Source organism: Phocoena sinus, chromosome 8, assembly GCF_008692025.1.
Source record: "Phocoena sinus isolate mPhoSin1 chromosome 8, mPhoSin1.pri, whole genome shotgun sequence".
Taxonomy (NCBI): domain Eukaryota; kingdom Metazoa; phylum Chordata; class Mammalia; order Artiodactyla; family Phocoenidae; genus Phocoena; species Phocoena sinus.
In genome coordinates, this window is record NC_045770.1 from 43554889 (window position 1) to 43568493 (window position 13605).

At 35.3% G+C, this 13605-nt stretch overlaps 1 non-coding gene across 1 annotated transcript; it reads left to right on the forward strand.

Annotated features, from left to right (window-relative positions):
• The first annotated feature begins 12266 nt into the window (after positions 1–12266).
• On the forward strand, positions 12267–12397 carry LOC116758874. Its single transcript, XR_004351262.1, has one exon. It is a non-coding gene; the product is annotated as a small nucleolar RNA SNORA24 (small nucleolar RNA).
• The last annotated feature ends 1208 nt before the right edge of the window (positions 12398–13605 follow it).

The window sequence follows — 13605 nt, forward strand, 5'->3', positions numbered from 1 at the left end:
ATCTACCACAAATGACTTTTTTCCTCATCTCCATAATAAATATTTAATAAAAATGACATACACAAAATAGGAACCTAACATTTTTTTAATGGACTCAACAGTAGAGACTACAAAATTCATCTTGTTTAGCTCAAAACTTATCAATTATCTTACTATATTATAATTGTCAATTTCCTAACCTGATATTTTAAGCTTCATTAGAGCAGGAAATGGGTCTGTTTTGTTTAATCATTGTATCTCCAACACCTGGTGGGATCCTGGATTTGTTTTTTAATAAATGTTTAAGTTGTATTTGCTAAATAAATGAATAAACAAGTATATAAACTTATTAAATATCATTTCTTCCTGTATAACTGACTTCCATAGTATTTTCACATGTATATATTTTAGAATCCTAATGCCAATTTTGATATCAATATAATTGTTAGTGTGTGATCCACTCAAATATAATGATAATTGAAAGTTTTTGAGGATTATAATCTTGCCAAGGTTGGGGAGTGTATGGTCAGACCACAGAAGATGACTGTTCTCTCTTTTTTTTTTTTTTAACATCTTTATTGGTGTATAATTGCTTTACAATGGTGTGTTAGTTTCTGCTTTATAACAAAGTGAATCAGTTATACATATACGTATGTTCCCATATCTCTTCCCTCTTGATGACTGTTCTCTTGCTCTCTGTACATCCCCTGCTCAACCAGTGCCTGCTTCACCTAAACCCTCACCTGACTGACCGTCCTACATACTTGCCCCAGGCCCCAGCTAGTGATTGTTCTAACCTTTAGATCAGGATGTTTCCACCTGGAGAGATTATCAACGGGGTGGTGAGGGGCGTGCCCCTCTGCTGGTTTCCCTGGTAACCAATGAGCCAACCTGAAGTCAATTCCCCCTATAACTGGCAACTTCCCCCCTACCACCCCCAGCCCCCGGGAGTGAAGACTGACGCCATGACCTTGTCCTGCCTGCCATCCACTGCACGCTCTGCAGTGTCGCTCCAGGACCTTGCTTCTGTCACCGACACTGGGCTGTTTCTTTGATCTTGAAGCTGGGCAAGTACAGGCCTTGTAAGCCTGCGGGGTGCAGCCCAATGGGGGGGCAGGTATCAATAACAAATAACCAATATTTTTCTTATTTTTTAATAAAAGGAATCAGCCATCTGAAATCAGAGTAAGTTTTTAAAAATAAAACAAGGATTATAAAAGTTTGAACTGCTACTTTAAAATATTTACCCACCTTCTTCCAGTGACTAAAATACACCCTGAAGTCAATTCAGTCACTATGAAAACAATATTCAAATCCCTTTGAAACATTGCGTGTATTTGTAATTTATTTAAATATGTGTAAGAGAGAAGACTAAAAAACCTCAATCTATTAGTATGTGTACCCCTTTTTATAGTTGCTACACAAATGCCCAATTTATGTTGAATAGTCCCCCATCACTCTCTCTCCCCTCCTCAGCTCAGTGAAAGCATATGGAAATTGACCAAACCTGATTTTTAACATAAGAAAAAAAATTCATTTTTGTTGTTTGTAAGATACCCCATACTATGATCTCTTCATATGTTAAAGCATAGAATGTATGATTTGGAGGATTTATATGTCTGGACCACGTTTATTAGTTTTAAGATTTTTGAATGAGTTACTTTGAAGTGCTGCGTGAAGTTTCATTTGCAAATCAATGCATGTTTAATCTAGTTTCCTAAGCTATTACCAAAGAGGCTTGTCAGTTTCAATTCCCTTCAATAATATTTAAAACGAACAAGGATGAAATTACATTGTAAGGGAATGTGGAGGAGCATGTGATGAGGTTTAGAATGCTTTCCGTTTTGAATACGGCAAGAGAAGTCTGTTGTCAAGTGAATTTCCTATAGTGCCTTAGCTCCCTCAAAGCCTATTGTCTCTTGAGTGACACAAATGTTGACCATGCATACATATGAGTTAGTCTGAAAATGACAGTGATAAAATATGACTTTTTAATCTATTTGTTAAATTTCTGGTAAAGTCTTATGAATATAGCACTTAACACAAGTGTATTAGGGAGAATGGGAGCAAGGAGAACTTGCTCTGACTTTGTCATTTAAGAAGTTTTGCACTGGACATACTTGTCTTGTTCCTGATCTTAGAGGAACTTTCAGCTTTTCACCATTGGGTATGATGTTAGCTGTGGGTTTGTCATACGTGGCCTTTATTATGTTGGGGTAGGTTCCCTCTGTGCCCACTTTCTGGAGAGTTTTTATCATAAATGGATGTTGAATGTTATCAAAAGCTTTTTCTGCATCTATTGAGATGATCATATGGTTTTCATTCTTCAATTTGTTAATGTGGTGTATCACACTGATTGATTTGTGGATAGTAAAAGATCCTTGCATCCCTGGGATAAATCCCACTTGATCATAGTGTATGATCCTTTTAATGTATTGTTGGATTTGGTTTGCTAGTATTTTGTTGAGGATTTTTGCATAAAACAAACCCTCCTACACTGTTGGTGGGAGTGTAAATTTTTCTCCATAGCCACTATGGAGAACAGTATGGGGGTTCCTTAAAAAAACTAAAAGTAGAGCTACCATATGATCCAGCAATCCCTTTCCTGGGAATATGTCAAGAGAAACCATAATTTAAAAAAATACATGTAGCCTAATTTTCATAGCAGGACTATTTACAATAGCCAAGACATGGAAGCAACCTAAATTTCCATCAATAGAGGAATGGATAAAGAAGATGTGGTATGTATATGCAATGGAATATTACTTAGCCATAAAAAGAATGAAATACTGCCATTTACAGCAACATGGATAGATCTATAGATTACCATACTAAGTGAAGTAAGCCAGGAAGAGAAAGACAAATATCATATGATGTCACTTATATCTGAAATCTTAAAAAAAAAAATGGTACAATGAACTTATATACAGAAAACATTAATCAGTAATGTTCTTTTCTTATTGCATTTGCTAGAATGTATTTTTTAAAGTTAAATAATAATCGTCAAAGTGAGCTTCTCATTGTTTACAAGTGAAAACTATGCTATCCTAAGACAGGATATCCTAAGAAAGTTTCTTTTCTTTCTTATTTAGTCAGGGTTTATAAAGAATGTCTGCTGAATTTCATCAAATAACTTTCAGCATCTAGGGCTATATTCATTTATATTCCTTAACATCATGTGTCATAAAATGTGTTAAATTTCCTGATTTTGTACTCGCTCTCATATTCCTGGAATCCTATCTGTGAATACCTCACTGCTGAACTCCAACTGATAATATTTTATTTACATTTATAATTTAAACTATCATTGAACTATATTTTCCTTCTTTGTACACTTTTTATCATGTTTTTTTTTTTTTTTTTTGCGGTACGCGGGCCTCTCACTGTTGTGGCCTCTCCCATTGCAGAGCACAGGCTCCGGACGCGCAGGCTCAGTAGCTGTGGCTCACGGGCCCAGCCGCTTCACGGCATGCGGGATCCTCCCGGACCGGGACACGAACCCGTGTCCCCTGCATCGGCAGGCGGACGCTCAACCACTGCGCCACCAGGGAAGCCCCTCATGTTTTAATATTAATATCATATTGTCTTTTTATAATGAATTTAGAAAACTTCTCCCATTTTCTTATGGTCTATAATTTAAATAAATTAGAACTATCTCTTGTCTAAAGATTGGACAAAATTAATCTTTGCAACTCTTTAATCATAGTTCTTTGTTTAGTGATATATTTTAAATCTCCTCTCCAATCTATTTTACAATAATTGGTATCCCAAGTTTTCTGCTTATTCATGAGTCAATGTTGGTAATTTATCTTTTTTCTTGGAAAACATGTATGTAATCTAGGTTTTCAAAAGTTTAGAGTATTTGATTATAATTATTTAAATCTCATTTGTATCTAGATTATATCTCCATTTTCATTTAGGATTTTCCTAATGAAGGAAATGAAAATGGAGATATAATTCATTTTTGCTTCCCTTTTTTGCTTAATTCAGCTCATAATCTATATTACTGATATTTTAAAGAAAGAGTTTTCAGGTTTATCTTTTCTTATTTATTTGTTATTTTCTACTTCATTTCTTCAGATTCTACTTTTATGTATTCTTTCTACTGCTTTGTTTTAGCATATTCTTTGTTTTGTCTAATTTCTCAAGATTAATACCAACTTTCCATACTTTTTGTCTTTCTTCTTTAGTAATAAAACCATTTAAAATGTAAATTTTTCTATGAGAATACCTTTATCTGTGTCCCATGTGTTTCAGTGTAGAGTTTTCCTTTTATAACTCTCTAGATAATTTGTAATTTCACTTTTGAATTCCTCGTTCATCTAAGGGTTATCTAAGAGAATGTTTCTTAATTTCCAAGTAGTTGATTTTTCAGAACTTCTAGATTATAAAATTAACTATCAGAGGATGTGATCTGTAAAATCTCTACTTTAAAATGTTTTCATTTATTCTTTGTCAGCAAGTGGAACACTGACTTTAAAAATATCCCATGGATATTAAAAAAATTGTCTCCTATTTGTGAGATGCAAGGTTCTGTCTCTCTGTCTCTCTCTCTCTCTCTCTCTCTCTCTCTCTCTATCTTTTCTCTCCCTACACACACACACTCACACACACACAAAGTGTGATTATATTATTCAATTTCTTCCCATCTGAACTTCTTTTTGTTTACCTGATTTGTCATGGTCTATGAATGTGAATCCAAATATCCTAATTTAATTTTTTTAATCAAATTCTCCTGTGGTTTAATAAATTGTCTTTATATAATCAGCTACTGTGGTTTTGGAAAATATAAGTTTATTACTGTTCTTTTCCATAAAGAATTGCATTTTACTACTCTTTTATTTTTTATTATTACACAGTGTTCTTTTTATCCTATTTAACCTAAAATTCCTAACTTGTCTAATATCAACTTTGCTTCTCCTGCCTTTCTTTGTTTTTAATTTGTCTGGTACACCTCTGCCCATTCCAATTTTTTCCTTTAAAACCACTTCTGTACACATAAATGTACTTGTATTATTTTAATTGCATAATTTTTTTTCCATTTTTGTGAATTTTTTTTCACAGTAGCCTTTTTTTGTTTTTATTTGTGTGATCAAATTACTGTTGATTATGCTTTTCCTATGTTTCTTGGCTCCCTCAGCCCCCTCTCTTTCTGCATATTTACTCACATTATCTCCTGTTAATATAAGCCCTTCCTACCCTCACCCCATAAATCATGTTAGAAATCTTTATTAGTCTACATTATTCTTCACGCTCATATAATCATACACAATCCAAATATATTTGCACACACAAACTTATAGTCATCTAGATTTTCCATTGTTTGTTTTATAAAAATATGATCACATTATAATTCTCTACATTTTGATTTTTTTCTTCATGAACACCTCATAGAAATTTTACCTCCAGTTCAAACTATATAGTTTTTATTAATTTTCTTTAATGCTGTATAAACTTCCAAAGAACAGGTGCAGCATAATTTGTTCAATAATTCCTCTATCCATTATACATTGGGGTTTTCTGGCCATGCTGCATGGCACACGGGGATCTTAGTTCCCTGACCAGGGATTGAACCCACACCCCCTGAACTGGAAGCATGGAGTCTTAACCACTGGACCACCCAGGAAGTCCTTATTATACACTGCTGTTTTCTCGTTTATTTTTTCCATACTTTTTTTTTACTTGTTTGATCAAATTACCTTTATCTCGTTCCTCTCGTCAGTTTGGAGGTTCTACGGAAATTTTACATTCTACTAATGGTTACCCATCAATTCCAAGGGCACTCTTTTTATAATGCATTCCTCTCCCATTACTTTCAGTCCCAAGTTATTCTAATCCCACAATTTGTGGGAGACATGCTTTGTCTGGCCCTCTGAGCAGGGGATATATCAGCTTGAGGTTTTTTGACCACCTATTGAGTCCAAAGGAGAAAATCCCTCTACTCCCATAAATTATATTGGTTAATTATTTCTAGTAAAAGAGATAAAGAGAACTCTTCCAAATTCTTCAGCATTGGGGGAGGTACTTAGGGACCTGAGGGACCAGTAAGTTCTTACAGCAAATGTGGATGGGCAGGTGCTAGTTTCTTCTTAGTGCTCCATAGACCTCAATGAACCAACTTCTTTTCAGGAAGCACAAAGCTCTAATTGGTCCAACAAGAGATCTTCTCTGTAGTGTCCAGGATCTGGGCAGGCCCAGATAAGAGGTAAGTCCTATGTATGTGCTTCCTGCCAGGATCTCCACAAAGGCAAGACCTTGTTCTCTGCTTCCAGACCCAGTTTTCTTTGGATGCTGCTCCACTCAATGAGTAATTCTAAGGGGAAGGAGAGGGCAACAGAAATGTACATGTAGCCTGCCATTTTCTCTGAACTCTCTCCCATTTCTATCTCTCAGATATCAACTATTATTTATGACTTACTTCAAATGATATCCCTTCCATGAATCTTTTTTTTTTTTTCAAGGAGAGGAGATCTTTGGGATGTTGTCTCTCATCTTTGAATCGGAAAACATGTCCCTCTCGAAAGTCAGTTTTTGGATTCTGGTTAGTAACAATGGCCATCACTTATTGAGTGTTTACTACCTGCCAAGCACTGAGTTATATATTTTATATGCACAACTTTGTGCTCAATGTCCAATATCAACACTTTGGGCTGTATATCTTTCTGCTGGGGTTTTTCTGTGAATAGGCTGAGTATCAAGTCACATAATTAGAAATGGTCACTTGGAAAACACATTGGACATCTCCTCAATTTTATTTAATCATAAAACAAATCAAAATAGGTACTTTAATGTACAAATAATCTGGTACCTTCACTGGCTGGATATCTATACTAGCTTCATAGGTAGAGTTAATAATTGGCTCCAAATGCAGGGAAATCTTCAGCTGTTCATGATTTTCTTATTTCCATCTGAAAGTCACTAACTTAAAGCTCCTGATTCACTTTTTTAGCAGTTTTCATTTTTTTTTAACATCTTTATTAGAGTATAATTGCTTTACAATAGTGTGTTAGTTTCTGCTGTATAACAAAGTGATCAGCTATATATATACATATATCCCCAGATGAAATAAAATAAAATTCTTTCTTACTTGATCACATTGGATAGAATTTGCCAGTGAACAAAATAATATGTTGGATCAGGACTTTTACCATCAGTATGACTAATATATAATTGGTAGTGACTTGAGATTAATTTCTTCTTTTTTTCATCTTTATTGGAGTATAATTTCTTTACAATGTTGTGGGGCTTTTTCATAATTTCTTCTTGATGTAAACAACATAAAGTAAAATGGCTACTCTCAATACAGATAAATATTATTTTACATAAGGCTATCCTGGTGCTTTAAATAATGAACCACTCAACCAAGATCCAAAGTATTTTTCATATTTATAGCCTATATCTTAAAATACCATAGTAAGGTAGAATGTGATCATTCCCAACTACTGGAGTTGCAGAAATGGCTCACGACTCACTGTGTTTGCCATATATATATATATGAACCTTGCTTCCTCTCCTAAAAGAATGTATTACTTTAAAACTTTAAAGCTGAGTTAATTTTTTTAATATTATCTGAGGTATGTAACACTTTTTGTGGCAATCAAACACCAAATGAGGGTTGAAACTCATTGAGTGTAGAATCTCAGGATATTAGCTATGAACAGGGAAGAGTAAAATAATCCCAAGACAGGTCAGTTACATGTACTCTGACTCTCATGTACAAACAGAACTGCCTTTCCTGTCACTCTGTGGCATTTTTTCATTCATTCATTTGACAATTCATTTAATTAATAGATATTTACCCTAGAGATTATCATATTAAGTGCAGTAAGTCAAACAAAGATTATATGATATCACTTATATGAGGAGTCTAAAAAAATGATACAAATGAACTTATTTACAAAACAGAAATAGACTCACAGACATAGAAAACAAACTTATGGTTACCTAGCATGTACACACAATTGTATATAAAATGGATAAACAAGAAGGAGTTAGTGTATATAGCATAGGGAACGATACTCAGTATCTTGTAATAACCTATACTGGAAAAGATTCTGAAAAAGTTTCACTGAACTGAATCACTTTGCTGTCCACCTGAAACTAACACAACATTGTAAGTTAACTATACTTCAATTTTAAAAAATGGAAAAAAACAGTTATTTATTGAATGTCCACTATGAACCAGACACTGGGCCAGACACCATAGTGAACAATATATAATTCCAATCATGTTATTGAATAAGGGAATAATATTTATTTGTTCATTGTCTATTCCACCCACACCAGAATGTAAGATCCATGAGGGTGAATGCATCCCAGAATTCAGAAAAGTACCTGGCAATAAAGGAATAGTAAGTAAACAAGTAATGATAATTTAGTATAATAAGTGCTATGTTACAGCATTAGAGCAGGAATCAGCCCTATTTTTCTTTTCTGCAAAGGGGCAGATACAAAATAAATTAAGATTTGGAGGCCATACAGCCTCTGTTGCCTCCTGCAATTGTAACTCAATAGAGCCATAGACATAGCAAATGGATGTGATTTTATTCCAATGACTTTTATTACAAAAAGAAAAAAAGCTGCAGGCTGGATTTGGTCTGGGGGACTATAGTTTGGCCAACCCTGTGTTAGAAATACACATAAGAAGTCTATATACACAGACTCACTCATCTGTGGAGGGTTTGGGAAGACTTTCTAGAAAAAGTTTAAACCAGGATTTCTCAAATGTTAGCAGGCATGTACATCAGTCACCTGCAAGGCTTGTTGAAACACAGATTGCTGGGTCCCACCCCACAGTGCCTGAGTCCATAGTCTGGGATGAAACTTGAGATTTGCATTTCTAACAAGACCAGGTAATACTGATGCTTCTGGGGACCACACCTTGAAAACCACTAGTCTAAATTGAGACATGATAGCTCTGTAGGGGGAGGGAAGGAGACAAAAAGTAGGGAATGTAGAAAATATGGGAGATGGTACTTTCAGAAGGCCAAAGGCAAGAAAAAATAAAACATGCTCAGTAGCAAGGACTTCCCTAAGACTGGAACATGGGTGGAGAAGGGTTACTGAAGAACAGTGAGAGATAAGGCTGGAGAATTAGGCTTCATCCTAAGGGCACATGTATCCCATGTTGTTCACAGTTGTCACAGGCTATTAATGGAAATTAAATTTCGTGTTGTGTCCATTTTACCTCACTTGTGATTGTGTATATTTTTAAAATAGCAAAGCTATCATAATTGAAAAGCCATATTTGACGGAATTTTGTTTAAAGTTCAAGCAAACTATAGTGATTTCTTAGGAGAGTGAAAGAGTATGTGTATGTGTTATGCATACTTGACACCAAATAACAGATGAGTTTATCACACAAATTTTCAATGAACTAAGTGCTATAAGAGCCCTGTGCTTATTTTCTTCAGATGCTCATCAATGTTTAAATTTCTAGTTTATATATTTATTAGTTATTTTTCTTTTCCTATCTCCATAGCCAGACTCTGCTGCGCTCCATGAGGGCAGAGATTTTGTCTCTGGTTTACCAGCATATTTCCAGGATCTAACTCAATGCTGATACAGCGCAGGTGTTTAGAAAAAGATGTTGAATAAAAGGATGAGTGAATTAATTAAATGACTCTAAGATGTTAATTAAATTTTTTTAATATTTTCAGTTAGATGACATGTTATAACAAAATACAGTGAGTCCCCTACATACAAAACTTCAAGTTGCAAATTTTCAAAGATGAAAACATGCGTTTGTATGTCCAATCACGTAAGTTAGTTCACGTGTCTGGCGTACATTGTCACGTGTGTGCAGCTTCTACAGGTGGTTGTGCTTTTGTGTACTTTACAGTACTGTTGCTGTGCAATACGAGGAACTTACAAAGACCTGATGACATTGGAGGCCCAGAGAAAGGATGAAGAGAGAAGACAAAAGGAAGAAGTAACTGAAGAACCCAAGAGATTCACGATGCAGGAAATGGCAGGGGGATTTTCTTTATTTGAGCAACGACTGTTAGTTTTTAAGGCACAGGACCCAAACGTGGAACAGTACACAAAGGTTGCAGCAGCTGTTCAGAATGTAATCCAGGGCTACCACGTCATCTATGACAAGATAAAAAGAGCTACTACCCAGACATCACTAGATCATTTTTTCAAGAGGGGAGATAGAATTGAATCCAGCAAGGAACCAGAACCTGTGACATCGATGTCAGGCATGAGTGAAATTGCAGCCTGGCCTCCATCTCCTGTTGCTGACAATCCTTCAGCTCTACCATCTCCCACCTCTGCTCCCTTGTCCAGTCAGTATCTCTTCTTGCCTGTTCACTCGCTGCCAGCCCCTGTAGGCCAGCTGTTGTACTGTACTAGTGTACTTTTCAAGGTACTGTACTGTGAGATTAAAAATGGTTTCTTTATATTTTGTGTTTGTTTTTTTATGTATTATTTTTGTGAAAAGTATTATAAACCTATAACAGTACAGTACTCTATAGCCGATTGTGTTAGTTGGGTACCTAGGCTAACTTTGTTGGACTTACGAACAAATTGGACATATGAACATACTCTCAGAATGGAATTCATTCATATGTAGAGGACTTACTGTATTAGAAAAATTTTAAGAGTCTTTTATATTATTAAGTAATGGTAACTCAAAGATAAAATAAATAGTAGGCATAAATAGAAAATTTTGACCTACAAAAAAGGCCTTTTATTTTTTATTTTTATATTTTTAGAAGAGATAGATTTGGTACTTGTAAAGTAGATAATTCCTATTTGGATATTTTCCATGATGTAATTCATAACTTGTTTTATGAACATTTATCTTGGTGTCCTTCTCAAAGAAAACAGAAAGTGTACAATGGACAAGAAATAAGGTCAACATGATATATGAAGAAGCAAAATAAACATCATAAGGAAATATCAACATTCCTTTAATAATCAGTCACTAATAATATGTCAGCAAGCATGAAGTCATCTTTAACTTGCAGTTCAACGGAAACAGATCATTTAAGTAAGGAAGGCAGTCTTACTAAATTCAACACACCTATCAACAGTTGCTTGACTATTTCACAAAACTGAAAGCCAGCTGCATAAGATAAATGCATAAAAAACTACAGCATGCAAATTAAAATACTAGTCTTCCAAAATTGCTTTGGACTGAATCTTCAATCAGATTTAACAAACTGAATTTTTTAAAACTAATTTCTTTATATTTATTTTTGGCTGTGTTGGGTCTTCGTTGCTGCACACAGGCTTTCTCTAGTCACGGTGAGTGGGGGCTACTCTTCGTTGTGGTGCATGGGCTTCTCATTGCGGTGGCTTCTCTTATTGTGGATCACGGGCTCTAGGCACGTGGGCTTCAAAAGTTGTGGCACACAGGCTCAGTAGTTGTGGCACACAGGTTTAGTTGCTCCGTGGCATGTGGGATCTTCCTGGACCAGGGCTTGAACCCGTGTCCCCTGCATTGGCAGGCGGATTCTTAACCATTGGGCCATGAGGGAAGTCCAAAAAACTGAATTTTTAATCAACTATTATATTTTACTTTTCAAAGTAAAGAATTTGTCTTTAAATGGAAGAAACCTTCTTATCTTAGTCTTCTTAGAAGTAGACTCTTTTTGAGGGGAGAGGAAAGTTATTTTTATTCTGAATACCACAAAATACATATAGACAAATATAAATGAAAACATTTTTCAGGCATGAAGTATATATGAATTTAATTTTTTTTCCCGTAGATGTACATACTCTGTATTGGCCCTTATATGTCTGTGAGAAAGAGATGAACTACAATTCTTCCAACCATTTAAATAATTACTAGCTATAAAAAAATTCACAGTAATAAAACTTATTCTTCTTTTATCATAATGTCATCATATGTCTCAAAGGAGAAAGTTGAGAACTATTTAAATGAATAATTAATTTCATGAGAAATTGGTAAAAAATTTAAAAAGGAGGGAGTTGAATTTTAAGTGATAGATGAGTCTTCAGGTTTAAAGAGAGAAAGCATGGAGGATAGAATGATTCTAAAGCCTTTAATATTTCATTAAATAGTATCTTCTTCAAGTCATTTATTGTATCTGAAAATTGGGGAGGAGGGAGAATAAGAAAATACATTGGAAGAAAAAGTATTCCTGCAAATCTCAGGCTCAATATATATGTAATTGATTGTTAACCTGACTTTTCCAATTGCTTTAGAGTTCCATCCAAGTGCCACCACAAGCATTCTAAAGAGAGCTTCTGGGAGGGTTAACTGAAAGAAATAGATACCATCAACCCTCCTGGTACCCCTCAAGACTATATGAGAACTCCATGTATCTTTGGGACCTGTCAGCTGTGGCAGTCTCCCTTCTTAGCCATGGAGGAGCATATTCTCATTTATTGTCAAAGCTGTCACCACTTAATTGGTATCAGATTCTGACTTGTACAAGTAACATTCTTCACTTCAAAAACCCGGAGGGTACTGGGTTATTGGGCAAACACGTAACTACTGTTCAAATGTTTCTAGGAAACTGAACTAATTGTTCCAATGGATGATGAAAAACATAACAAGGTATCAAGAAATCCAAAGCAACATGTGTGAAGTCTTATTTAGCATTCTGCAGTACACTGCCAAACGTGACTTTTAATCTTAAGTATGGTATTTAAGTGGAGAATAAATGAGTGCTTCCTTGCTATAAAAAAGACTATATGAGAGAAAAAAAAGGAAATAAAAGGGTCCATGAATAGAGTTCTAGGAAGTGTAGATATCCTAGTAAAATTTTACATCCTTCCTTCACAAAGGAAGGATAAATGTTGCTCCTCTCATTCCAATAAGGAGGCTCCCACAGAACAATTTATAGAGATTGGGGTGCATGCAAGAAGACAAGATGGTATCCCCTTCTCTAGGTGGACATCTGCCTATGGCCCTCAAGATCATTTGTGAAGAAGGAAGAGAGAGTGGAGAGATTATGCAAAGTGAAAAGTGGAGACAGCAGTGAGACATGCAACATTCAAACTGTTTGGCATGATAAGGGTGTGGGAATTTCCCATGAGCCAGATAAGAAGGTAAATCGGCTTCAGTAACCACCTCAGAAGCTGATTCCAGCAACAACAGAAATGATATACTGTGGGGAAAGAGAACTCAAGGAAGGTGTGAAGAGAATTGCTTCCACATTAGAAAGCTGTTCAGTGGGAAAACCTACAAAATCTGTGATGACTTCACATGTTCCACATGAAAGAGTCACCATTTAAATGCTGGCCATACCCATCTTATTGAAAACCAAGAAGATTACAAAGGCACCACTTAAGTAAAAATATTTCTGCACATTTCTCCTTCTCTGATCCTAGAAACAGGCAGGAGAGGAGTTAAAGAGCTGATTTTGCCCTTCTTTACAATGAGACCCTCAGGCTGAGGTTTAGCAAGTTATGCAGAAGGAAGAACATGAACTTAAAATACTCAACTGATTTAAATTGTACTGTACTGCAATACACTTTTTTTTTACCCAAAAGTAACCAGAAAGTTATGGGATTGCCTGAGACAGGAAAGGGAAATTCTACATAGAGCATGTTAGAAGGTAGAAGTTAGAATATGCTTTTTTATTGAGGTGTAGTTAATTTAAAATGTGTTAGTTTCAAGTGTACAGCAAAGTGATTCAATAATTTTTT